This window comes from Theropithecus gelada, chromosome 2 (assembly GCF_003255815.1).
Source record: "Theropithecus gelada isolate Dixy chromosome 2, Tgel_1.0, whole genome shotgun sequence".
Lineage (NCBI taxonomy): Eukaryota > Metazoa > Chordata > Mammalia > Primates > Cercopithecidae > Theropithecus > Theropithecus gelada.
This window is the reverse complement of record NC_037669.1, coordinates 125,756,980-125,783,020: the sequence shown is the minus strand read 5'-3', so window position 1 is coordinate 125,783,020 and position 26,041 is coordinate 125,756,980. Positions and strand designations below refer to the sequence as shown.

General features: G+C 36.6%; 1 long non-coding RNA gene across 1 annotated transcript in view; it reads left to right on the top strand.

The window, feature by feature from the left end:
- Nucleotides 1-19,921, top strand: part of LOC112619506 — a 335,904-nt gene extending 315,983 nt beyond the window's left edge. Inside the window, exons 5-6 of the long non-coding RNA XR_003118236.1 lie at nt 17,731-17,882; nt 19,871-19,921. This is a non-coding gene — a long non-coding RNA (uncharacterized LOC112619506). The remainder of the gene's footprint in view (nt 1-17,730; nt 17,883-19,870) is intronic.
- The last annotated feature ends 6,120 nt before the right edge of the window (nt 19,922-26,041 follow it).

Genomic DNA, 26,041 nt, shown 5'->3' with positions numbered 1-26,041 from the left:
ATATTATTAGTAAAGTTCTTAAAATTTACAGCCTGTTACTGTCTATGTAATTAATGATGTTGTTCACATGATTAAAATCCAAAGGTAAAATATGATTATATTTTAGGGGTGAAAGTTAGGAAGCAAAATAGCATATTAATACATTTAACTAAAGTATTCATTTGGATAATCAAGGTCAAATACTTCAAAAATAATAATTTTAAAGTGAGTACTTTCAAAAAATAAATTAGTGAAAATGATTTACTTTGTTTCTTAAAAAGAATTATTGAAAAAAATTCTACCATCAACAAATAGTTGTTCTATGCCTAGTTTGTTTTTATCACTGAATAAGACTGAGCCCTTGACCCCAAATTTTTTCCTGCATCACCGTTAGCTGTTAGGTTTACCTATACAAACCTTTATTTATTCAACATATATAAAATAATTAGTATGCAGTAGATGTTATTCTAAGTACTTGGTAGATACGAACAAATTTAATAATCAAAACAACTCTAAGAGGTAATTAGTACTATTATCTCCATTTTATTACTCAGGAAACCAAAGCACAAAGAGAGAGAGAAAATAAAGAGAAAGAAAGAAAGAAGAAAAAGGAAGAAATACAAAGACAGGCAGAAAGACAGAAAGAAAGACAGAAAGAAAGACAGAAAGAAAGACAGAAAGAAAAAGAAAGAAAGAAAGAAAGAGAGAGAGAGAGAGAGAAAGAGAAAGAAAAGAGAGAGAAAGAAAGAAAAGAAAGAAAGAGAAAGAAAGAAAGAAAGAAAGAAAGAAAGAAAGAAAGAAAGAAAGAAAGAAAGAAAGAAAGAAAGAGAGAGAAAGANAGAAAGAAAGAAAGAAAGAAAGAAAGAAAGAAAGAAAGAAAGAAAGAGAAAGAAAGAGAAAGAAAGAAAGAAAGAAGAAGGAAGGAAGGAAGGAAGGAAGGAAGGAAGGAAGGAAGGAAGGAAGGAAGGAAGGAAGGAAGGAAGGAAGGAAGGAAGGAAGGAAGGAAGGAAGGGAGGGAAATGAAAAAAGAAAAAAGGAAGGAAGGAAGGAAAAGCAGCACATAGAAAGTGGTATGTAGACCTGCCATTTCAATCTATACCTTTGCCTCCTGTGCTTCTATACCTCCTGAGTTTAATATATACTTCTTTATTTATACAGTTTTAATATATAAATGCTAATCTTTCTTTGATATAATTTTATCATAGATAAAATTAGCTTGCTTTCAAAATATTCTGGTACATAATTTTATAAGTTCACCTCTAGATCATGAGTAACCCTCAACCTACCATCTCCTCTTTTTGGACATGTTTGGTATTTGTATCCCTCTGTTTCTTCGTCTCTAAATATCTCTTCTTTTATTCAAGTGTTACCTTTCCTACAACAGAACCCTTTTCTTAAAAAGAAAGAATTATGAGTTAGTGTAATGTATAAAATAGAGACATTAGATGAAGAAGGACAAAATAAATATTCTCCGAAAAGTTATTTGAGGTGGCTTAGTGAAGTTGAAAAAGCATAGTTGTTGGTATCACATAGAAATAAATGTACATTTGGGCAAATCTATAAACCTCCCTAAACTAGCTTTTACAAACAAAATTGTGTCCATTATAGGAATTGAAGCTAACAATTTCACAAAATCAAGGGCAGTAAATTAATGGACCTCAGAATCTAAGGCATGGGTCGGAGGAAACCAAAGCACAAAGAGAGAGACAGAAAGAGAGAGAGAGAGAGAGAGAGAGAGAAAGGAAAAAGAAAGAAAAGAAGCAGAGGAGAGGGAAGGGGAGGGGGAGGGGAGGGGAAGGGAGGGGAGGGGAAGGGAGGGGAGGGGAGGGGAGGGGAGGGAAGGGAAGGGAAGGGAAGGGAAGGGAAGGGAAGGGAAGGGAAGGGAAGGGAAGGGAAGGGAAGGGAAGGGAAGGGAAGGGAAGGGAAGGGAAAGGAAGGGAAAGGAAGAGAGAAAGGAGGGAGGGAGGGAAGAAAGGAAGGAATGATTAGAGGAAACTCAGAGGTTATTCTCTCTGTATCTCTAGTTTCCGTTTTATTGATTCTGCTTTCTCCAGACAAGGCTTCCTTTGTATATCATCTTGCATGATAAAGTGCAGAGAGCTCCCTCAGAGAAATGCAGTTAAAAAGCCGATAGATACCACCATACACCTAAAAGAACTGTGAACAGATGACAGAAAAACAAAACAAAGCAAAACAGAACCTGAGAATTTGAATTGCTGGTGAGGATATTGAGCAAGTGGAACTCCTATACTTTGCTGGAAGGAATGGAAAGTGGTACAGGAAATTTGGAAAAGAGTTTGACTGTTGTATATAAAATTAAATACATACTTACGTTACAAACTAGGAATCTCATTCCTAGATGTCTTCCTAAGAAAATTACAAACATTATGTTCATACAATGACTTATGCACTAATGTTCACAGTAGCTTTTTTCATAATAACCCCAAACAAAAACCAATGTAAACATTCACCTACAGGTGAATGGATAAATAGAAATAAATCTATGCAATAATACATATTACTCAACAATGAAAAGGAAATCACTACTGATATGTGAAACACAGTAGACTGAGTCATGCCCTCCCTTCTTTGCAAAGATGTCCATGTCTTAATCCCTAGAACCTGCGATGTTACCTTATCTGGAAAATTAAAAGTTGTAGATGTGATTAATGATTTTTAGCTGGGTACATCATCCTGGATTATCTGGGTGGGCCTGATGTAATCACAGGGGTTCTTATAAGAGGGAGGCAGGAAATCAGAGAGACGAAAAAGGTGTGGAGCAATATGTGACAACAGAAACAATGATAACAATGATTAAAATGACACAACCAGGAGCCAAGGAATGCTACAAGCATCTGAAATCTGAAGGGAGCAAGTAATGGATACTCCCCTGGAGCCTCCAGAAGAAACCAGCCTCCTGACACCTTGATTTCAGCAAAAGTATTTTACATTTCTGACCTAGATCTGTAAAAAATATATATAAATAAATTTGTGTTGTTTTATGCCAGTAATTTTGTGATATTTTGTTACAACAGCAGTAGGAAATTAATATATCCAACAATGCAGATGAATCTCCAAAGCATCATGCTAAGTGAAAGAGAACTTGTTGCTGGATAAAATGAAATTGCGTGTTGTATTTTGCATATGCACATAGAAGTACTCATTCCGACAAAATCGAATCCAAGTTAAAAAGTAAAATATCCACCATATTTTTCCCCCTTCAACTACGATTATCCCTGCCTTCTACTTTTATTTTAAACTTCATTTCCAAAATTTATGTACCAATTTTTCATTCTGCAGTTAAATGTTGTATTGAATCTCGTAGTAAGAGAATGTCACCTATATTTGAGATTTATTTTATTCTCTTTCCCTCTTTCTGCTCAGACTTTACATCTTTAAACATCTTTCTTCTCTAGTAATTTTTTACCCCATTGGCCTAGTATGATTTTTCAGTTTGCTAATGCACAAAGAAAACCCATTGAGGTTTAAAACTATTATCTTAGTAATTTATTTTTTTCTAAAAAATAAGAAACAGATTTGTACTTAAAATATTTACTATAAGGATTGACACTGGTGCTTGTTCTTGGGCCATTTATCGGATAATCAAGCATCATGACCTTGGGGAACAAGCAAGGTAGCCTGCCAGAGTATTCCACAATCAAAAAGAGTTGATTTGCTTTCATCAGATTTTGCCCATTAAAGAGATTTATAGATTTCATAATCTAGGCCGGGCGCGGTGGCTCAAGCCTGTAATCCCAGCACTTTGGGAGGCCGAGACGGGTGGATCACGAGGTCAGGAGATCGAGACCATCCTGGCTAACACGGTGAAACCTCGTCTCTACTAAGAAATACAGAAAAAAACTAGCCGGGCGAGGTGGCGGGCGCCTGTAGTCCCAGCTACTCGGGAGGCTGAGGCCGGAGAATGGCGTGAACCCGGGAGGCGGAGCTTGCAGTGAGCTGAGATCCGGCCACTGCACTCCAACCTGGGCAAGAGAGCGAGACTCTGTCTCAAAAAAAAAAAAAAAAAAAAAAAAAAAAAGATTTCATAATCTTAAATAGCATAAAAAATTCCAATACTTAGTAATGAGATAGATCAAGACTATGACAGTCATCTGAACACACAGATGTTTGCTGGTAAAAATGAATCAAAATTTTTTTTTTTCTTTTTTTCAGTTCACAGACAAGATGCTAATTTACAAATGAGAATGTTTCCTACCTGCTTATATTTCTATTACAGTAAGTGTTTTATTTTGTTATATAATAACTAGAATATTTTTGCCAAAAAGTAAACACAATCAGTCTCTTCAAAGTAAAAGTGAAGTTTTGACAGTGAGTGCAAAAGTAACGATTTGTTAGAAAAAAGTTGTGTTATACAGAATTTCAAATACATAAGTCTAGAAACTTTTCTAATACTTTGTAATGTTTTGGAAAAAATTCAAGCATATCACTTATTAAAAGGTACATAAAGTTAAATTTAAAAAGCACACAAACCTTAGTTTTTGGGATTTCCTAAATTGTTTTAAAATAATCTAAAAGAAAATGTTAAGTGGGCTTTTAAAGTATATTACATAAAAATATTTAACCCATTACTGTGCAAGAACAACTGACTGAAATAAATGAGGATTTAAATTTTCTAGTAAAATATCTGTAGATATTTGTATAGTTATTGGTTGGGATTTAGAAAAAGTGGTGTGATCCTTTAAAGTTTCCCTCTTTATGAAGCTCTAAGATAGATTTTGTACATTTTCAAAGTATAAAAATAATTATTTAGAAATTTCTAAATTATCTTAAATGCCTAACAACAGCAACAAATCTAAAAGAATTTCAGGAAGACACTAATAATAATTAACACCTCTAGGTATCCTTAGTTTCTACTTTGGAAATATCACTTTGATGCTCTCAGTCTATTATTTTATTACTATTTATGGTTTTTTTTTTGTATTTATAAACCACACTATTATAAAGTTGTATATTACTTTAAAAACCCGTCAATATGCATGGCACTAAGCTAATATATGATGTAAATTTACACTAAATAATCTAGTTTTCTTATGAGATTTATGTGTAAATCTTGTATCTTTTTTATCCTAACAGTTCCTAGAGTGGACAGTTTAGAAAAATAGAAATATCTTTAGAAAAATAGAAAATTTTCTCCTGGGTGCAGCTGGTCATGCCTTGTAAACCCAACAGTTTGGGAGGCTGGGGTGGAAGATCATTTGAGTCTAGGAGTTCGAGACCAGCCTGAGCAACATACTGAGACCCCGTTTCTAAAAACAAAGCAAAACAAAACAACAAACAAAAGAATTAGCTGGGCATTGTGGCACACATCTGTAATCCCATCTACTTGGGAGGCTGAGGTGAGATGATTGCTTGAGCAGTGAGGTTGCAGTGAGCAGAGATTGCACCAGTGCACTCCAGCCTGGGTGACAGAGCAAGACCTTGTCTCAAAAAGAATTTTTTTTTTAGAAAAAGGAAAATAGAAGATATTGGAAAGCCGATTAGGATGAAAATACTTGTTTATATTTCTCCAATAATCCTCCCACCTTTTGGGGTATATTGTTTTTCTCTCAGTTATAAACTCTGCTGGGGAATCTTATACTGTTGAATTAATCTGTAGTATGTTTGTTTATAGGGAGTGAAAAAGACGTAGGCATTCAATCAGGGTTGTATCAATGTATTTTATGAAATGACTAGAGTTTAAAAAGAAGATTAGCCAATGATTTTCTGCTGAAAATAGGTAGAAATTTGTCTAATTCATACCAGATGACTTTATAGACAGTCTCTAACTCCTTGTTCTCAAACATTGACATTCTGTTTGTCTTAGTAACCAGCTCCTCTTTTATTTGTGTTTAGTTTCAGTAATTGTGCTTGTATCTTCTTGTAAAACAAATCTCATTTGATTACTAGACCAAATCAGCCTATTTGTGTACAGAACCCCAAGGGACTAGAATTTAATCCCATGAGTACTTAACATTCTTGTGAGTCAGGAGTAAAGCTAAAGTAAATTGATGATCAGAGGCACCAATGCCTAAATTCGTGGGTAGAGCTGACAGATACACTCTTCGTTCTATTAAAAGCTTGTAGACACATTTTTCCCCAATAACCTCCAAGAGGGAACACAATTTAAAATGCCAATAGAAGCATTTTGAACCATTAGAAAGAATGAATTTATGATCTATATTAATTCTTAAAAATCATAAATTTAAATGAATGATGCTCAGTTGGAATTTCTACTACTTTGGCTTACTGTGATACAAAAAGACAGTATCATTGTCTCTATGGCCTCTTCACTGCACAGTCTCATTTGTGTGCTTTTGATTTTTCTTTCTCAAATTCTCCAGCTATTGTCTGTAACAGCACAAGTTGTCTTATTAGCAAATCTTCACTTGCAGTTTTATATTGTGCTTGGATTTTTCTGTAGGTCTACATTCATATTTATTCAATCTGTCTTCTCTCTCGAATTAGCAAAAAAGTCAGAACCATTGATGGCCCAATAGAAACAGCATTGTAGAGTTGGCATTTACTACCCATAAGGAAAGGAACCAAAGTAAACAGTGGCCATAAATTCAAATAGGCCAAAGTAAGCAAAAGCAAAGCCAGAATAAGCCAGTAAGAGGTAAAGTTAGGATAATAGGAAACCTATGTATGGGAAGAGCTAAAATAGATGAAAGGAGGTAAGTTTGGAAGCATTCCATGAGCTTACAGGCAATTAAGTCTGGAATAATTTTATGCCGTATCTATAAACAATGTTTGATGTAATGAAACCAATTCAGGGAAGTTTAATATTTATTTTAAATTGGATTTCATAATACTCTTGAGAATTGCTTTTTAAAATCAGGTTGGAAGTCAAAGACGGTTCCTTTTGTTTACATATTTTTTAAATGATATACAACGATTAATATGTTAATATATAACATGCTGTTACCTGCTTCAGCTATTTCCCAGAAGTACATACAGGTGTTTAGTGGTAGGGCTACTCCTCTTCACAGTTAATTGAATTGTAGTAGCTTTGTGCAATTCCAAATGCTCCTTTGTTCTCTTGGGATTGGTTTGCTGTGGCATTGCTAGGTCGATATAAAAATAGCCTCTTGTCTTTCCGATTTTAAATGTCTGTGGGCTTTCCCTTCCACCGTTTAGTAATTAATGTCTCAGGGTAGTGTTAACTGTAATTTCAAACCACAGGAATATATTGGTTAATGCCGTAAGGGCTGCATCCTTTTCCAGGTATCCTACCCAGAATTTGGAATTTATGTGATTCTACTTTGAATTCCCGGATCTATACCTCAGTCCTGAATCTCCTGAACTAGATGTTCCTAGGACTCTGTATTTGGCTGGTAATTTGATTTTTATGATTACACCAGTTTAACTTTAGGACTGCCAACTGCTTTCCCAAGGTTCTCAGCTTGTCTGATTTTCTACTGTATTAACAAGTATGATGGCAATGACAAATGGCTGAATTCCCAAATGAACTAGCATAAGCAAAATTAAAGAGAAGTAGTGTTTCCATAGCTGGAGCTTTCATCCACACCCCTGAACCCCACTTCTGCCTTCCCAGGTTTTCATTTTTGTCTGTAGTTCTTTGGTTACATCTTGCAGATAGGGTTTCTTTACTTTGGGGTAAAGTTGAGTATTGTCAGCATCGCATTCAAGTTTGCCCATTCAGGATCTTAGGAGGAAGCAGAAGAAAGCTGCTCTCCAACAGCACCTAAAAATTGATTCCAGTAGAGGACTGTGGCTTCTGGGTCATGCGATCACAGATGGGCTATTTACTGAATCTGAAAAGTCTGACTTATGTAAACATTCCTGTTGTAACAAGATAAGACTGCTGATATCAGAAGATGGATATGGGAGAACTTTTCAAGCAAATAAAAACCAGTATGCTTATCTGTCCCTAGAATATTTTTTTCTTTCTAAATTATATCATTGAATAACATATTCCCCTAGGTTTCATGATTTTTCTACCTCTGCTTAAGTGACTGGTCATAATGTACCAATCTTTTTTTGGGGGCTAAATCAATAATCAGAGAACTGCATCTAGGATGTCACTGAAAAATTAGTAGAATGAAAATTTTAACACCTGAGTCCCAGTACCAATTTGTTAGAAACTCAATATAAGACCTTGGACAAGTCACCTGAGCTGTTTATGAGTCAGTTTTTTCACCTTTAAAATAGTGGTAATAAAGTTACTATCCTTAGGGTCAATTTGAGGGCTAACTTAGATAATACATATTAATCCTTTAGAATAGTTATTGACATATAGTATAATTATATAAGTATTAGTTATAATAATAATATTGTAATGATTAATATCTATAGGACTATGTTTTCATACCTGTAAATTAGGGATATACTTTAGATGAGAGTCTTACAAAAGCCTATATGACTCCATTAGTTTTCACATGGCTATAAAGATCTTCCCTGAGACTGGGTAACTTATAAAGAGAAGAGGTTTAATTGACTCACAGTTATGCATGGCTGGGGATGCCTCAGGAAAGTTACAATTATGGCAGAAGGGGAAGAAGGCATGTCTTACACGGTAGCAGGCGAGAGAGTGTGTAAAGGAGGAACTGTCAAACACTTATAAAACCATCAGATCTCATGAGAACTCACTCACTATCATGAAAACAGTATGCGGGAACTGCCCCCATGATCCAATTATTTCCCACCAGGGCCTTTCCTTAACATATGGGGATTATGGAGATTACAATTCAAGATGAGATTTTGGTGGGGACATAGAGCCAAACCATATCATTCCACCAGGCCCCTTCCAAATCTCACATTCTTTTTACATTTCAAAACTAATCATGCTTTCCCAACAGTCCCTCAAAGTCATAACTCATTCTAGCACTAACCCAAAAGTCCAAGTCCAAAGTTTCATCTGATATAAGGCAGGTCCATTCCACCTAGGAGCCCATAAAATTGAAAGCAAGCAAATTACTTCTTAGATACAATGGGAATACAGGCATTGGGAAAATGCTCCCATTCGAAAAGGGAGAAACTGAACTGGCCAAAACAAAGGGACTACAGGTCCCAGGAGGTCTAAAATCTAGCAGAATAGTCATTAAATTTTAAAGCTCTGAAATAATCTCCTTTGACTCAGGGCACACTGATACAAGAGGTGGGCTTCCACGGCATGGGCAGCTCCATCCTTGTGACTTTGCAGGCCACACACCCCTTTCCCCACTGGCTGCTTTCATGTTCAGTGTTTAGTGTCCGTGGCTTTTCCAGGTGCACAATCCAAGCTGTTGGTGGATCTACCATTCTGGGGTCTGGTGGGTGGTAGCCCTCTTTTCACAGCTCCACTAGGCAGTGCCCCAGTGGGGACTATGCGTGGGGGCTCAAACCCCACATTTCTCTTCCACACTGCCATAGCAGAGGCTCTCCATGAGGGCTCTCCCATTTCTGTAGATTTCTACCTGGATATCCAGACATTGCCATAAATTCTCTGAAATCTAGGCAGAGGTTTCCAAAGCACGATTCTTGACTTCTGTGCACCTCTAGGCTCAATACCACATGGAAGCCTCCAAGGCTTGGGGCTTGAACCTTCTGAAACAATGGCCCAAGCTGTACCTTGGACCATTTTAGCCATGGCTGGAGGTGGAGTGGCTGGGATGCAGGGTACCAAGTCCTGAGGCTGCACACAGCAGCAGGGCCCTGGGCCCAACCCATGAAACCATTTTTAACCCCTAGGCCTCTGGGCCTGTGATGGGAGGGGCTGCCATCAAGATCTCTGACATGCCCTAGAGACATTTTCCCTATTTTCCTGGTGATTAACATGTGGTTCCTCATTACTTATGTACATTTCAGAAGCTGGCTTCAATTTATTTTCTGAAAATGGGTTTTTCTTTTCTATCACATCATCACTCTGAAAATTTTCTGAACTTTTACCCTCTGCTTCCCTTTCAAACATAAGTTCCAATTTCTGATCATCTCTTTCAAGTTAAAATTTCATAGATCTCTAGGGAAGGGTCTGTCTCTTTGCTAAAGAATACCAAGAGTGACATTTGCTACAGTTCCCAAGAAGTTCCTTATCGCCATCTGAAACCACCTCAGCCTGGACTTCATTGTCCACATCATTAACAGCATTTTGGTGAAAACTATTCAATAAGTCTCTAGGAATTTTCAAACTTTCCCACATCTGTCTTCTTCTGTGCCTTTCGAACTGTTCCAACCTCTCTCTGACTGTTACCCAGTTCCAAAGTAACTTCCACATTTGCAGGTTACCTTTACAGCAGTGCCCCACTCCTGGTAACAATTTCCTGTGTTAATCTTTTTCCACACTGTTGTAAAGAACTTCCCTGAGACTGGGTAATTTATTTAAAAAGGAGATTCAATTGACTCACAGTTCCACATGGCTGGGGAAGCCTCAGGAAACTTATAATCATAGCAGAAGGGGAAGCAGGCACATTTTACATAGTGACAGGTGAGAGAGAGTGTGTGAAAGAGGAACTGTCAAACATTTATAAAACCATCAGATCCCATGAGAACTCACTCACTACCATGAGAACAGCTTGGGGGAAACCATCCTCATGATCCACTTACCTCCTACCATGTCTCCTAGATATATAAATAATTTATGGAACAGAATCTGAGGAAAGGGCATGCTTAAGGTAAGTACAAATAAGGGCCTGTGGCTCATCTGCAGGTAGAAGTGGCTACTCAGTCTCACCATTTGACTCTTGGTGTGAATGTAGTGCATTCTTATCAAATCTTTCTGATTTTTTTGAGAAAAACAGGTCAGAATTTTTATGTTAAATGTTCCAATTTCTAAATTTTGAATTATTTTTAACATTAAACACTGTGCAGATCAGCTGGGCATGGTGGTTCACATCTGTAATCCCAGCACTTTGGGATGCCGAGGTGGGTGGATCACCTGACGTCAGGAGACCAGCCTGACGAATACGGTGAAACCTTATGTCTATTAAAATACAAAATTAGCCAAGCATGGTGGCAGCCCTTGTAATCCCAGCTACTTGGGAGGCTAGGGCAGGAGAATCGCTTGAACCCAGGAGGCAGAGTTTGCAGTGAGCCAAGATCAGACCATTGCACTTCAGCCTTGATAACAAGAGCAAAATCCCATCTAAAAAGCAAGACAAAAAACAAAAACACCCATCACTCTACAGGTCAAACATTGCATGTTAGAGTAAATCAATAGCAAAATCCTTCCTAATTTTACATAACCACAGGTAAGAATCTTGTCATCTTTTTGATTTGTTTTTCACTGAATTGTTTCATTCTGACCAGTGAACAATTTTTGTGTAAACATTTGCCTAGCATTTGAAAAGCTGAAAATCAATCTAAAGATCATCTAAAGCTTATACAGATTTTTCCTACTCTTATCTGACAGAATCCTGACCCTGTTGTGCCATCCCTGTTTAAAAGTTGACGCACTTTCACATTTTTTTTCGTGTTTTTCTAGTTTTGTTTTGTTCTGCTTTTTTTTAATTTTTTTTGAAGACACGTTTAATCAGAAGTCATCAGAAGGTTATTTTGAGTCATGAAAGATGTACCGATTAAACTCTAAGAAAAATATTGCAAAAGTAGTTTCTTTCAATTAGTAAGGACGATGGAATTCAAAAACTTATTTTTTCTAATCACAGAGGTGAGACAAACATAAAAATCCTGGCAAATTCTACAAATAAAGTAAGATGAAAAAAATCTAAGGAGGAAGGAGGGAAGGTAGATAAAAATAAATTATTGCTTATTTTGAAGTCCTCAAATATGTTGATTTATCAATGAATTCATCCACTTAATTTCATATTTATGGTATAAATTTTCATGAACTCTATTCTTCACTGAAGAGGCCTACATTTATAATTGTATTAGTTTGCTCTCATGCTGCTGATAAATATATACCTAAGACTGGGTAATTTATAAAGAAAAATATATCTTTTTAATTATACTTTAAGTTCTAGGGTACATGTGCACAACGTGCAGGTTCATGTGCCATGTTGGTGTGTTGCACCCATTAACTCGTCATTTACATTAGGTATATCTCCTAATGCTATTCCTTCCCCCTCCCCCCACCTCATGACAGGCAACAGGATGTGATGTTCCCCTTCCTGTGTCCAAGTGATCTCATTGTTCAATTCCCACCTATGAGTGAGAACATGAGGTGTTTGGTTTTTTGTCCTTGCAATAGTTTTTTGAAAATGATGGTTTCATCATTCTTAGCAAACTATCACAAGAACAGAAAACCAAACACCGCATGTTCTCACTCATAGGTGGGAACTGAACAATGAGATCACTTGGACTCAGGAAGGGGAACATCACACACCGGGGCCTATCATGGGGAGGGGGGAGGGGGGAGGGATTGCATTGGGAGTTATACCTGTGGTAAATGACGAGTTGATGGGTGCAGCACACCAACATGGCACAAGTATACATATGTAACAAACCTGCACGTTATGCACAAGTACCCTACAACTTAAAGTATAATAATAATAAATAAATTTAAAAAAAAATAAAATAAAATGATGGTTTCCAGCTGCATCCATGTCCCTACAAGGGACATGAACTCATACTTTTTGATAGCTGCATGGTATTCCATGGTTTATATGTGCCAAATTTTCTTAATACAGTCCATCATTGATGGACATTTGGGTTGGTTCCAAGTCTTTGCTATTGTAAAAAGTGCTGCAATAAACACACATGTGCATGTGTCTTTATAGCAGCATGATTTATAATCCTTTGGGTATATACCCAGTAATGGGATGGTTGGGTCAAATGGTATTTCTAGTTCTAGATCCTTGAGGAATCACCACAGTGTCTTCCACAATGGTTGAACTAGTTTACAGTCCCACCAACAGTATAAAAGCATTCCTATTTCTCCACATCCTCTCCAGCACCTGTTGTTTCCTGACTTTTTAATGATCACCATTCTAACTGGTGTGAGAAGATGTCTTGTTGGGGTTTTGATTTGCATTTCTCTGATGGCCAGTGATGATGAGCATTTTTTCATGTGTCTGTTGGCTGCATAAATGTCTTCTTTTGAGAAGTGTCTGCTCATATCCTTTGCCCACTTTTTGATGTAGTTGTTTTTTTCTTGTAAATTTGTTTGAGTTCTTTGTAGGTTCTGGATATTAGCTCTTTGTCAGATGAGTAGATTGAAAAAATTTCTCTCATTCTGTAGGTTGCCTTTTCACTCTGATGGTAGTTTCTTTTGCTGTGCAGAAGCTCTTTAGTTTAATTAGATCCCACTTGTCAATTTTGGCTTTTGTTGCCATTGCTTTTGGTAATTTAGACATAAAGTCCTTACCCATACCTATGTCCTGAATGGTATTGCCTAGGTTTTCTTCTAGGGTTTTTATGGTTTTAGGTCTAATATTTAAGTCTTTAATCCATCTTGAATTAATTTTTGTATAAGATGTCAGGAAGGGATCCAGTTTCAGCTTTCTACATATGGCTAAACAGTTTTCCCAGCACCATTTATTAAATAGGGATTCCCTTCCCCATTTCTTGTTTTTGTCAGGTTTGTCAAAGATCAGATGGTTGTAGATGTGTGGTATTATTTCTGAGGGCTCTGTTCTGTTCCATTGGTCTATATCTCTGTTTTGGTACCAGTACCATGCTGTTTTGGTTGCTGTAGCCTTGTAGTATAGTTTGCAGCCAAGTAGCATGATGCCTCAAGCTTTGTTCTTTTGACTTAGGATTGACATGATTGTATATTTAGAAAACCTCATCGTCTCAGCCCTAAATCTCCTTAAGCTGATAAGCAACTTCAGCAAAGTTTCAGGATACAAAATCAATGTGCAAAAATCATAAGCATTCTTATACACCAATAACAGACAGAGAGCGAAATCATGAGTGAACTCATATTCACAATTGCTTCAAAGAGAATAAAATACCTAAGAATCCAACTTACAAGGGATGTGAAGGACCTCTTCAAGGAGAACTACAAACCACTGCTCAATGAAATAAAAGAGGACACAAACAAATGGAAGAACATTCCATGCTCATGGATAGGAAGAAGCATAATCGTGAAAATGGCCATACTGCCCAAGGTAATTTATAGATTCAATGCCATCCCCATCAAGCTACCAATGACTTTCTTCACAGACTTGGAAAAAAACTACTTTAACGTTCATATGGAACCAAAAAAAGAGTCCGCATTGCCAAGTCAAGAAAAATAAATTTAGTGGACTCTCAGTTTCACATGTCTGGAGAGGCCTCATGGTCATGGCGGAAAATAAAAAAAACATGTCTTACCTAGCAGCAGGCAAGAAGGGAATGAGGGTGAAGTGAAAGGGGTTTCCCCTTATTTAACCATCTTATCTCATGAGACTTATTCACTATCATGAGAACAGTATGGAGGAAACCACCCCCATGTTTCTATTGTCTCCCACTAGGTCCCTCCTGCAACACATGAGAATTATGGGAGCTATGATTCGAGATGAGATTTGTGTGGGGACACAGCCAAAACATATCAGTAATTCAAGAAATTCCCACTAGGTACTGCAAGTACTGTAAGTTCTTTTTGTCAGTCAAATACATCACCACATCAATTTTGATTATTGAGAATATAATTATTTAACTATAATGAGATACTGTTTCACCTAGGTCAGATGACTAACATTAAAAGTATTGACATCAAATTTTGTATGTAGAATGTCTTTAAGTGTCATAAATTGTTGGTAGAAATTTAAATGAATTAAGTATTTTGCTGCTTTGTATTTCCTTTTAAACATATGTGTAAGTTATGACCTAGCAATTTCAGTCCTATTTATGTACCCAAGATAAATGTAAACATATGTGTACAAGAAGACAAGTACCAAAAGGTTCACAGAGGCTGTTCTTCATTATAGCCCCAAACTGGCAACAACCTAAATGTCTGTCAACCGATAAATAGATTTTTTTAAATGCCACCTATCTTCACAATGGAATACTATTCACTAATAAAAAGGAATGATTTAATATATAGCATGACCTGCAAGAATCTCAGAAATCTTATGTTAAATGAAAGAAGCCATTAACCAAAAATTGCATATTGCATGGTGCCTTTACATGAAGTTCAAGAAGAAGGAAAACATATCTGTAATAATAGAAGGGAGAAAAGTGGTTATGTAGGAGTGTGGAGGTTGACTGGAAGAGGGTTAGCCCTCTGGAATGACAAAAATTTTCTTTTTCTTCATTGGGATAGTGGTTTCACAGGTATGTACATTGGATTGTGCACAGGATCTATTCATTTAACTGTAGGTAAAATAAATTTGTGAATTTACAAACATCTGTCTTATATTTGCATGATAATTAGCAACAATTTTTCTGTTGAATTTTTAATAAAGTCACCATATTATTGTAATGGTTAATTTTGTGTATCAGCTTAACTGAATCATAGGGGTGGTCATTCAGTTGGCCAAACATTATTCTGTACGTGTCTGCAAGGGTATTCCTGGATGAGATTAATATTTGAATGAGTAGACTGAGTAAAGTGGATTGCCTTCCCTAATTTGGGTGGGCCTCATCCAACCAACTGAAGACCTAATAAAACAAAATGGTTGAGTGAGAGGAAACTCCTCCTGTCTGATTGCTTTAGCTGGGACATTGATATTTTCTGGCCTTTGAACTCAGAATTTGGTTTTGTTTAATCGAATTTTGATCAGCTATACACCATTAATAGCATGAAAGAGATTGTATTTCATATCTTCATTTCAGGAAATTAGTTACTTAGTCTCATCTCCTGTCACTCACCCTGTGTTCTGGAGGCATTAGCTCACTTTTCAAGCTAATTTCCTCTGTATAACTCTCTTTTACCTTGCTTTAAGTATTTTATTCTTAGAATTAAGCCTCATTTATTTAATTAACGCTCAGCTACACAATTCTCAACATCATTTTCTTAACAATTATCATCAATAACTTCATCATTATCAGAGAGACAGTTCAGATAAGTGGTTAATAGCATAGACTTTGCATCCAAAATTATTAGCTGTTTGACCTTAGTTAAGCCCTTTGTATCTCAGTTTAAATCACTGTAGAAATAGCACCTATCACATATTGTTGTCAGCATAAGATGACTTAACAGATTTCATATAACTAAAAAAGGAATTTGTCTGAACATAACAAACAAAGTGACATAATCATTATAAAAAACAAAACTCTGTATATTGATACATTGTCTTTAGTACCATCACTAAGCACGTGCATCTGTTATAGGCTTTCACGATTCTATGGGAAAAAAAGAAAAAGATAAAGAAGTAGCAAACATTGTTGATTTATAAAACTTAACATTCACACATAAACCACAAGATTAATTAAATTAATATTGTAAAAAGTATATTGCATATGAAGTAAAATATAAAGTGTTGAAAAACATCAATTTAGTATTACCTAAAATTTACACATTCTCTTAGAACCTAATAATTTAGATCAAAAAGAGATATATCTAAAAATGTCAAATTTTTTGTTGTTATAAATCTAATTTGCCTGACAATTAGTATTCTTTCAGCTACCTTTTTTAAAAAAAAATACAAGAACTAAACAGTAAAGATTAGTTAAATTAGGGAAGAGTAAAGTTTTTTTTCAGATCATTAGACCCAGAAATATGATTAAAATGAAGGAATAATTGTCTGATTTTGCCTGTGATGGCTGTTACCTTAATTTTAAACTTAAAAATACATGACTCAAAAATAATGTTGCTAATATCTTGGGCTGTATTTTCTTCCACTGTATTCACAAAACCATAATTTTGTTTTTACCTCTAACTTACTTTCCTCAGGAGGCTATCAATAGAATCCACTCTCTGGGCAAATTACTGAACTTGAGGAAAAAAAGACAAATAATTTTTTAAATAAAATAATAGATTTCCTCTCTCATTAAAGTCCAATATCTTAAGCTGTGCAATACTCTGAGACTCTGTGCCCACCATACTCCCTTTTTTCTTTGCAATTTATTATCTCTCTCTTAAATGATTTCCATCAGCATGCAAATATTCCCTCTTTAAAAAATTAATTTCCTTTAACTTATGTATCTTTGATCTGCTGCTGTATTTCTTAGTTCCCTTCAACAGAAAACTTTCTTAAATGTCATCTACTTTTGCTGTGCAGACACTCTTTAGTTTAATTAGATCCCATTTTTCTATTTTGGCTTTTGTTGCCATTGCTTTTGGTGTTTTTGTCATGAAGGCTTTGCCTATGCCTATGTGCTGAATGGTACACAAGAAGAGAAAACCAAACACTGCATGTTTTCACTCATAAGTGGGAGTTCAACAATGAGAACACATGGACACAGAGGGGGAACATCACACACTGGGGCCTGTCAGGGGTCGAGATCTAGGGGAGGGGTAGCATTAGGAGAAATACCGAATATAAATGACAAATTGATAGGTGCAGCAAACCAATATGATACATGTGACATGTTGGCACTTATGTAACAAACCTGCCCATTGTGCACATATACCCCAGAACTTAAATTATAATTTTAAAAAAAGTCATCTATAGTCATTATTCTTATAATCGCAGATTCTTGCCCTTCCTTTTTACTCTTCCCCATGCTGTTTTCATTATTTTCCATTGGTCAGGCTAGGGTTGTAAGTGATCTCTAATAGCTGGGAAATTCAGCACTCATTCTAATAGGCTCACCTTACTAGCTATCTTAATGGAATCCAATACTGTTGACCTTACCTGATCTACTTTGTTAGTTGTAGCAGTTTATATTTTCCAAAGATGACTGCACCAACATATTCCAACAAAGTAATATTGAGAGATGGGGATCTATGTTTCTTCCATTGATTGATGGATCTTTGTTTCCTCTCCTCAGCTTCTTTGGACCTTTTAAATTGCATTATCCCATAAAATGTGGTGGACTCAATGTTGTAGGGCCTATAAGACTAAGTAATGAAGGCTGATATGTACCCACCTGACTCTGTCTCGGGATCATACAACTCGGGAGCCTAAACAGATATGTAATAAGTACAGCTACCCTAAAGCCACCATTCTGAAGTGATTACATGGAAATACTACTTAGTGATAGAGAGGAGGATTTAGAAACTCCAGCTGGCCCAACTTCGAAGTGTGAATCTTCACAACACAGGCACCAGGCACTTGAGGGGAAGTTTCTATATGATTTCAGCCTGTTGCCTTCAAGTTATCCCATCTTACACTTAGAGCAGAGTAAAGTAAGAGCCTGGCTCAAATGCTGATTCACAGAAAAATATTTATTTTTAAATGACCTAAGTTTTGGAGTGTTTGTACTACAGAGTCATAGTAGTTAAAACACTTGTCTTGGCTTCTACAATAGTAGGCATTTTGGATAGCCCCTACTTCCACTGGTTTCCCTTTCTTGTTCTTTTCCACTGACTCCTATTTCTGTGCCCAGTCTTCTAATATTAGCATGTTTCAGGATCCTGGGCTACCCATTAGGTTCTACATCAATTATCTAAATTGCTTTATTTCATCATTACCCATGGCATTTACATGGGTAACAAAAGTTATCACCTTCTACTCCACCACCCTGTACTTCTATCCCTGACATCTCCTCTTCAATCCTAGAATTCTAGGAACATAAACATAATGGCCTACTTAACATCTCCACTTGAATATTAAATAAAGAATTCAAACTTAACACATACAATGCCGAGCTCTTGATCTCATCTCCTTGTAAAACAGACTTAAAACTTGTTTCTTCCCTAGCCTTCTTCATTTCAGTGAATAGAATTACAATTCACACAGTTTCTCAAGTGCAAAATTTAGAAGTAATTTTTGATTACTCTCTTTCTCTCAATTGCTGCATCTAATTTATTTCCACTGATTGAAGCTCTACAACATTATCTCCAATCTTGTCTCCGTTTCTATTTCTTCTCTCCATTCAAGTTGCCGTTATCTCTTTCCTAAACTTTGGTAATAGCCTCTTTAGTGATATCCTCAATTTCCATCTTGATACACATTAATCTATCTTCCACATAGAAACCAGAGGAATCTTTTACAACAAAAATCAGATCACATTACTAATCTAGCTCAAAGCCATCTGATGTCTTTTCATTTGAGCAAATTTTATTTTCCAAAGAAGACTTAAAGTCTCCCATCCTACATTTACTTCTGTGAATGTAACTTGATATCCCTACCACTGGAAGGTAGGAGTCTATGTCCCCTCCCTGTAAATATGGATGGCCCTATGATTCCAGTGGAAGTGACACTACAGGTAATGAAATTAGTTAAAGTCATACCTGATCCCCTTAGGACACTGTCTAACCCAGTCTCCATGTCTGAATAAATTCATGTAACCTATGGAGAGGCCCATATGGAGAGATCTGGCCCCTCCAGTTTCAGCTAAGTTTTCAGGCTATAGCCAGTATTAATTTGCCAGCCAAGAAAGTCAGCCATCTTGACAGGTGGAACAAAGGTGGGCTTTCCTCACCATACTTGGTCAAGTTGCAGAATTATGAGCAAAGGAAATTTTTGTTTTTCTTCTAAGTCACTAGGTTTTGGGATTTTTTTTTAATCTAGTAACAGATAACTAATATAAATTTTGGTACTGGAAAGTGGGGTGTTGCTATACAGACCCTTAAACATGTAGCATTGGCTTTGAGATAGGCCATTGATGGAAGCCAGAAAAGCTTTGGAAAAGTGTTACCAGAAGCCTAAAGAATATTGAGAAAGCTGTTTCTGGCAGCTCAAGGAAAGTAAGAAAATGTGATTGGAAGATGTTTAGTAGCAATGGAAACTTTGACAACACTATTACCTCAAGTAGCAGGCAAAATGGGAAATACAGCAATGAACATGACGATCAAACTAAGGAAATTTTCAAGCAGAAAATTGGAAGTGTCACCTGGATTCTTTTCACTGCCTATGATAAAATGTCAGAGAGAGAGGAATGAGCTAAAAATTAAGTCTTAAATATAAAATATTCAGAACTTTCTTAGTTGGAAAATAAATCAGTTTATCTTTCTTACTCTTTCTAGATTGCAAATGAAGGACTGGCTTAAGGGAGGAAATCAATTATACTGTACAACTCACACTTAAGACCTCAGAGAGATCTAAGATGATTCTTTATATAATTTTTCAAACCACCCCTCTAAGGAGCATAACAATGTGTTTTAAGTGTCTCCCCCCACGATACAATAAGGCTTATAAGGATCTAAAGGATGGTGTCCCAAGGCAATCTCATGGCAAGGTCAAGAAAGAGAATGGCCTGTCTTGACAAGATTTGTGGTTTTGGCTTTTGTCTGATTGAATGAATTGTACACAAATACACAGAAATCCCACAAATATTAAAATAATTGTATCAACTTATAAGAAGAAAGGAAAGAAACAGCACAAAATGGAATATTGCTAAGCCCCCTTTACAAGTAGGAAATAGGTGTAAAAAGGCCTAGGAAAATGGAAGGTGGACTCAGGGCAGAATGAGGAGATGTTGGAGTGCAGCAAAGAGCCATAGAGAACAATTTCCAGGGAGTAGGACTGAACTCTAATAAAAGAATTGGCAGCATGTGCCTGGCATTTCAGGATTGATATGGACCAGTGACTACTGTATTCCTTCCCATTCCCCACCCTTTGGTGTAGGAGTGTCTACAGCAGTTTTCCAATGCCTGTCCCACCACTTTATTTTGGGTATTTGGAGAACGAGAAAAAATATTTTTTTAGGTGAGACGTGTGACATGAATCACATTGTAAAAAAGAGTGCTCATTGAGCTGTAATTGAGGAATTGCACTCAAGGGAAATTACTTTTTACCTAAATTGGATTAATATGATAAGATTTTGAACTTTGAGCTTATGTAATTATGAAGTGAGACCTTTAGTCTTGGGGGAATGACTGTATTTTACATGTGAGAGGTATATAAATCACTGTGGCCTGAAGATAGACTATGGCAGATTGTAGTTTTCAAAGATTTCCTGTCACATTTGTTTTTTATTCATTATTTTTCTCTTTCTTTCTACTCTCTTTCCTCTCTTCCTCTCCTTCCTTCCTTCCTTCCTTCCTTCCTTCCTTCCTTCCTTCCTTCCTTCCTTCCTTCCTTCCTTCCTTCCTTCTTTCCTATCTTTCTTTCTGACGGGGTCTCACTCTGTTTCCTGGGCTGGAGTGCAGTGGCACATTCATAGCTCACTGTGGCTCAAACTTCTGAGTGCAAACAATCCTCCTACCTCAGCCTCTCAAGTAGCTTGGACCACAGGCATGCATCCACTCCTGGCTGATTTTTTAATTTTTATTTTTGTAGAGACAGGGTCTCACTTTGTTGCTCAGACTGATCTTGAATTCCCAGCTTCAAGAAATCCTGATGCCTCAGCCTCTAAAAGTACTGGGATTGCAGGTGTGAGCCACCATGCCCAGCTACTTTCTTTTTCTTACAATATGACTTTGAAAGTCTTCCCATCAAGACGTATTCCTTTCCCTTGAATATGGGCAAGGTTGTGATTATTAATGCTCTATGACTTTTGAGAGTAGGCCATGAAGCATTGTACATTTTCCTTGTTCATTTAGGATGCTTGCTCTTAATACCTAGCAACTATGCTTGTACAAGTCCAAGAGACCTGTTGTGGGGAGGCTCACGTGAAGAAGAATGTAGGTGCCTGGACTACAGCTTGATTGAGCTGTCATCTGATAACCCATAAGAACTTGATAGCCTTGTGAGTAAACCATCTTGAATCTTTCAGGGCCCAGTTGAAACACTTCAGCTGATGTTGCATGGATAATTGCAAATTTGTGAGCAAAATAAATTAATATAGTTTTTTGTTTTAATTAAACAATATTGTTTGAGACAAGATCTCACTTTGTCACCCAGGTGGGAGGGCAGCGGCACACTCACAGATCACTGTAGCCTCAAATTCCTAAGCACAGGAGTTCCTACCACCTCATCCTCCCCACTAGCTGAGACCACAGCATGTACCACTGTGTCTGGCTAATTTTTAAATTTTTTTGTAGAAACAGAGTCTTGCTACATTGCCCAGGCTAGCCTCAAGTGATCCTCTTGCCTCAGTCTCCCAAATTGTTGGGATTACAAGTGTGAGGCACTGAACTCAGCCAAATATGGTTTTTTAAGCTACTAAGTTTTGGACTGGTTTGCTTCCCAGCAATATATGATTGATAAAACACTGAATATAGAATAAAATTAACCTCTTATGTTGTCCTATTAGGCTCTGTGAGGTTTAGTTTCTACCAACACCCTAGCGCCATGTCATACCATTCTTCACTCTGCTTACTTTGTTTCACTGACTTTTCTCCTATTTTGTAAAACTAGCTAGTTCTTATCTTCAGGCATTGTCATTGTCACTCCCTGCTGAGAATATTGTTTGTCCAAATCTCATAATTCAGACTCAAAAATAGAGTGTCTGACCACTCAACCTAAAGTAACCCACCACAAACTCTAGCCCATCTCCCTATTTATTTTCATCATAACTTTTATACCCATCTAATTTAAATTTTATCTATTTGTCTATCTAATCTAAATTTAATGTTTTTCACTCCTAGTACACATGCTCTGTTAAGATAAAAGTATTGTTCATCTTGTTTTCTTCCCTAACCCCGTTACCTAGAACAGTGCCTGTCATTTAGAAGGCACTCCACAAATATTTGCTGATTTAATGAACCCGTGGAAATAAATATTAATTCAGTTTTACATTACAGAGCAAAATAGAAATCCAAGATTTAATCTAGTTCATACTATAAAATAATATCTTCTTTGTAAAAATTAAATCCATTAAATTGACATAGAAAAATCTTTACCATCTCATGACTATAAAAACATAGTTGGTTTCTATACCACTTGGATTATTTCTACAAATTCTGGTATGTGGTTTGTGTCAATAAACCATACAAAATAAAATTTTCAAATAAAACTTATATATTTATTATTTGATCTTGTTCTATTTATATAAATCTTTTATTTTATGCAGAAAAAAAAAACCCAAAATATGATTCTGCAACTTTCCGTCTTTTTTTAGAGGCAGAGTCCTACTATTTCACCCAGGCTGGAGTGCAGTGGCACAATCATGGCTCACTTCAGGCTCAACTTCCTAGGCCCAAAAGATTCCCTCACCTCAACCTCCTAAGTAGCTGGGATTACAGGTATGCACCACCATGCCTGGGTAAGTTTTGTAATTTTTGTAGAGACAAAAATTGTCCAGGCTGGTCTGGAACTCCTGGACTCAACTAATCCTTCCACCTCAGCTTCCACCTCAGCCTCCCAAAGTATTGAAATTACAGGTGTGAGCCACCATGCGTGGCCAATTTTCACTCTTTATGTCAGGCTTTGAGTTTAGTGTCAAACTTAAAAAAAAAAAAAAAAAAAAAAAATCCAAAAATGAAAAAAAAAGTACTGGTAGCAGTCAATAAAATAAAAGACTCCAATTTCTATGAGTTTGGAATGTGGATTCCTGGCATTATAGAGATACAGCTTTTTCATCTAATTAACGTATAAAATAGACAAATAGTTTCATTTTACTTTCTTGGAATTTACTGCTTTGCACCCTGAAGCCTAGGTAACAAAGCCAGTGCACAAAGATCATTAGAGTAACACTTTTCAACAAGAAGTAGTCCCAAAGTAAGTGAGAGGAATTTATTTAGTGATTTTCTCCCTGAAGGGGAGCAGTAGTCTGAAATCTCACTAGCATCTAATTCTGAACGAATCAAGAAATCTGTTTATGTCATAATCTAGTATTTGCAGCCTGCTTTGATTTTCCTCGGGATTTCCTCGGATATATTTTACTGAGAGAAGTGTGCAAAGTACTTCTGACTTGAGAAACATGAAAAGGAAGCCTCAGGCCATGAGACCAGCTTCTACTCTGAGTCATCCATTTGCCTGTTCTGAACAACCTCTACTATTGGCTCTTACACAAAGATCTCCCAAGAGTAGTTGTTGGTAGGCTATAATTGCCTATTATTTTTAACTCATTCCCTTACTCCTTTGATAAGAGTTGAGAGCTCAAGACTTTAATGGATTTTGCACTTAACGTCTTATTCTATTAACCTAATCATAATGCAATTTCACTTAAGCACAAACACAGCCATAGCAATCATGACTTAATTTTAATTCCTAACTCAGTGTAAGTAAGCCAGCTTATGCTTTTACTAATTTCCAATGCATATAAATAATAACACATATTTAGCATATTACAGTGCTTAGCTCTGTTTGATGAGCAAAAGATTATGTATTTGGCCGGGCGCGGTGGCTCAAGCCTGTAATCCCAGCACTTTGGGAGGCCGAGACGGGCGGATCACGAGGTCAGGAGATCGAGACCATCCTGGCGAACACGGTGAAACCCCGTCTCTACTAAAAAATACAAAAAACTAGCCGGGCGAGGTGGCGGGCGCCTGTAGTCCCAGCTACTCGGGAGGCTGAGACAGGAGAATGGCGTAAACCTGGGAGGCGGAGCTTGCAGTGAGCTGAGATCCGGCCACTGCACTCCAGCCTGGGTGACAGAGCAAGACTCCGTCTCAAAAACAAAACAAAACAAAAAAAAGATTATGTATTTATCTTGACATTTCACAAGATTTTTCATTTATTTCTATACTGTTCCCTTAGGTTACTAGGTGCAGTCACTTTCCCTACCACCTGATTTCCACTATCTGCTGCTTATCTTTTTCTTTAGACCCTTGCTTCACCTTCTTCCTCTATTTGTGACAGCTCTTCAGGTGATTGGGCTTCCTCCACTCTCCTTACTTTCTTATTGTCTCATAGCATCTTTAATCATTTTCCACATATATTATTTGCCTTATGCCATACTATATTTGTAAAACACATAAAAGATTGCTAGTATTTTTATTTTATAGATGATGAAACTGAAGTATGAAAGATAAATGACTCATCAGAGGCTATGATTTGTGGGCCTTTTAGTGGGTTTAATAGGAAAAAAGCAAAGGTGAAATGCCAGAATAGTGAAGGTGGAGAAAGTTGAGATGATTGATAGAGGCCTAAGAAAGAGGAAATTAAATGGTCCAGGGCATTAAAGACCTTAAAATTGATGACTCTTCTGTCCTGATGACTTCAAAGTGCATTTCAATTTGAAATCTCTGCCACCTCATTGCGTGGAGACGAAGGAAAGAAAACATACAGAGCATTTGTCTCTTCCTGAAGTTTCCCCAATTCATAAAATCCCTGAGACACTAAGAGAAGAAAATACTGTGAACATGTGTAGTTTGCTGTCGGTTATTGCCATTTCTTTTCATGACTTCAAATACATTTTATAAATTCAATTCCACGTATTATTTAACCTCATCTACCTGACATGATATTGTTCTGCTGACACAATCTGTTTATTACATATTAATCACATATTTTACTGGTTCCAAGTTATGTTTTTATTATACTTGCTTATTTGCAGGCAGGGGCTGGGGAAAGGGGCAATGGCTTTCAATAGAATCATGATCTCTAGTATGATCATCTGCACGATGATATCATCAAAAGTAGACTTAAGAATCCTATTGGCTCCACTTGCTCTACATTTATCAGTTTCCTCTGGTTCTATCAGCCTTAAGGTTGGGTTCCTGTTCAATTTTCTCTTTCTTTCTTTTTCTTTCTTTCTTTCTTTATTTCCTTCCTTCTTTCTTTCTCTTTCTTTCTTTCTTTCTTTCTTTCTTTCTTTCTTTCTTTCTTTCTTTCTTTCTTTCTTTCTTTCTCTCTCTCTCTCTTTCTTTCTTTTTCTTTCTTGTTCCTTGTAGGGCCAATGTGTACAGTTGCAGAGTTTCTTAATAATGCAAATACAGGAGGTGTCCCTAGCATTCTGAAATACACAAGCTTCAAAAATATATCTAATAACCCTGTGTCAGCTCCATATAACAGTTTTAATTAGGGCCCTTAGCAGAGCATACACTAATTACTACAAAGAGAAAACAAAACTAAAATGAGTAATAAACAGAAAATTTATTTGATGAGTATCTACAGTGGGGCCAGGTCAAGGTGTGTTATAAATGTTGTGAACTCCAAAGTGGATAGTAAAGAGCCAGCCCCACTCTCAATGAGCTTACATTTTAGTATGGGTAGGGGCAGATAATAATCAAATCAAATCAAATCAAATCAAATAAGATGTTGAAAAGTAATAAATGCTGTGAAGGAAAATAAAATAGTATAATATAGAATAGAGAGAAACGGACACAGTTTTAGGGAAAAAATGTTATGGGTATATAAGCAGAAAAGCA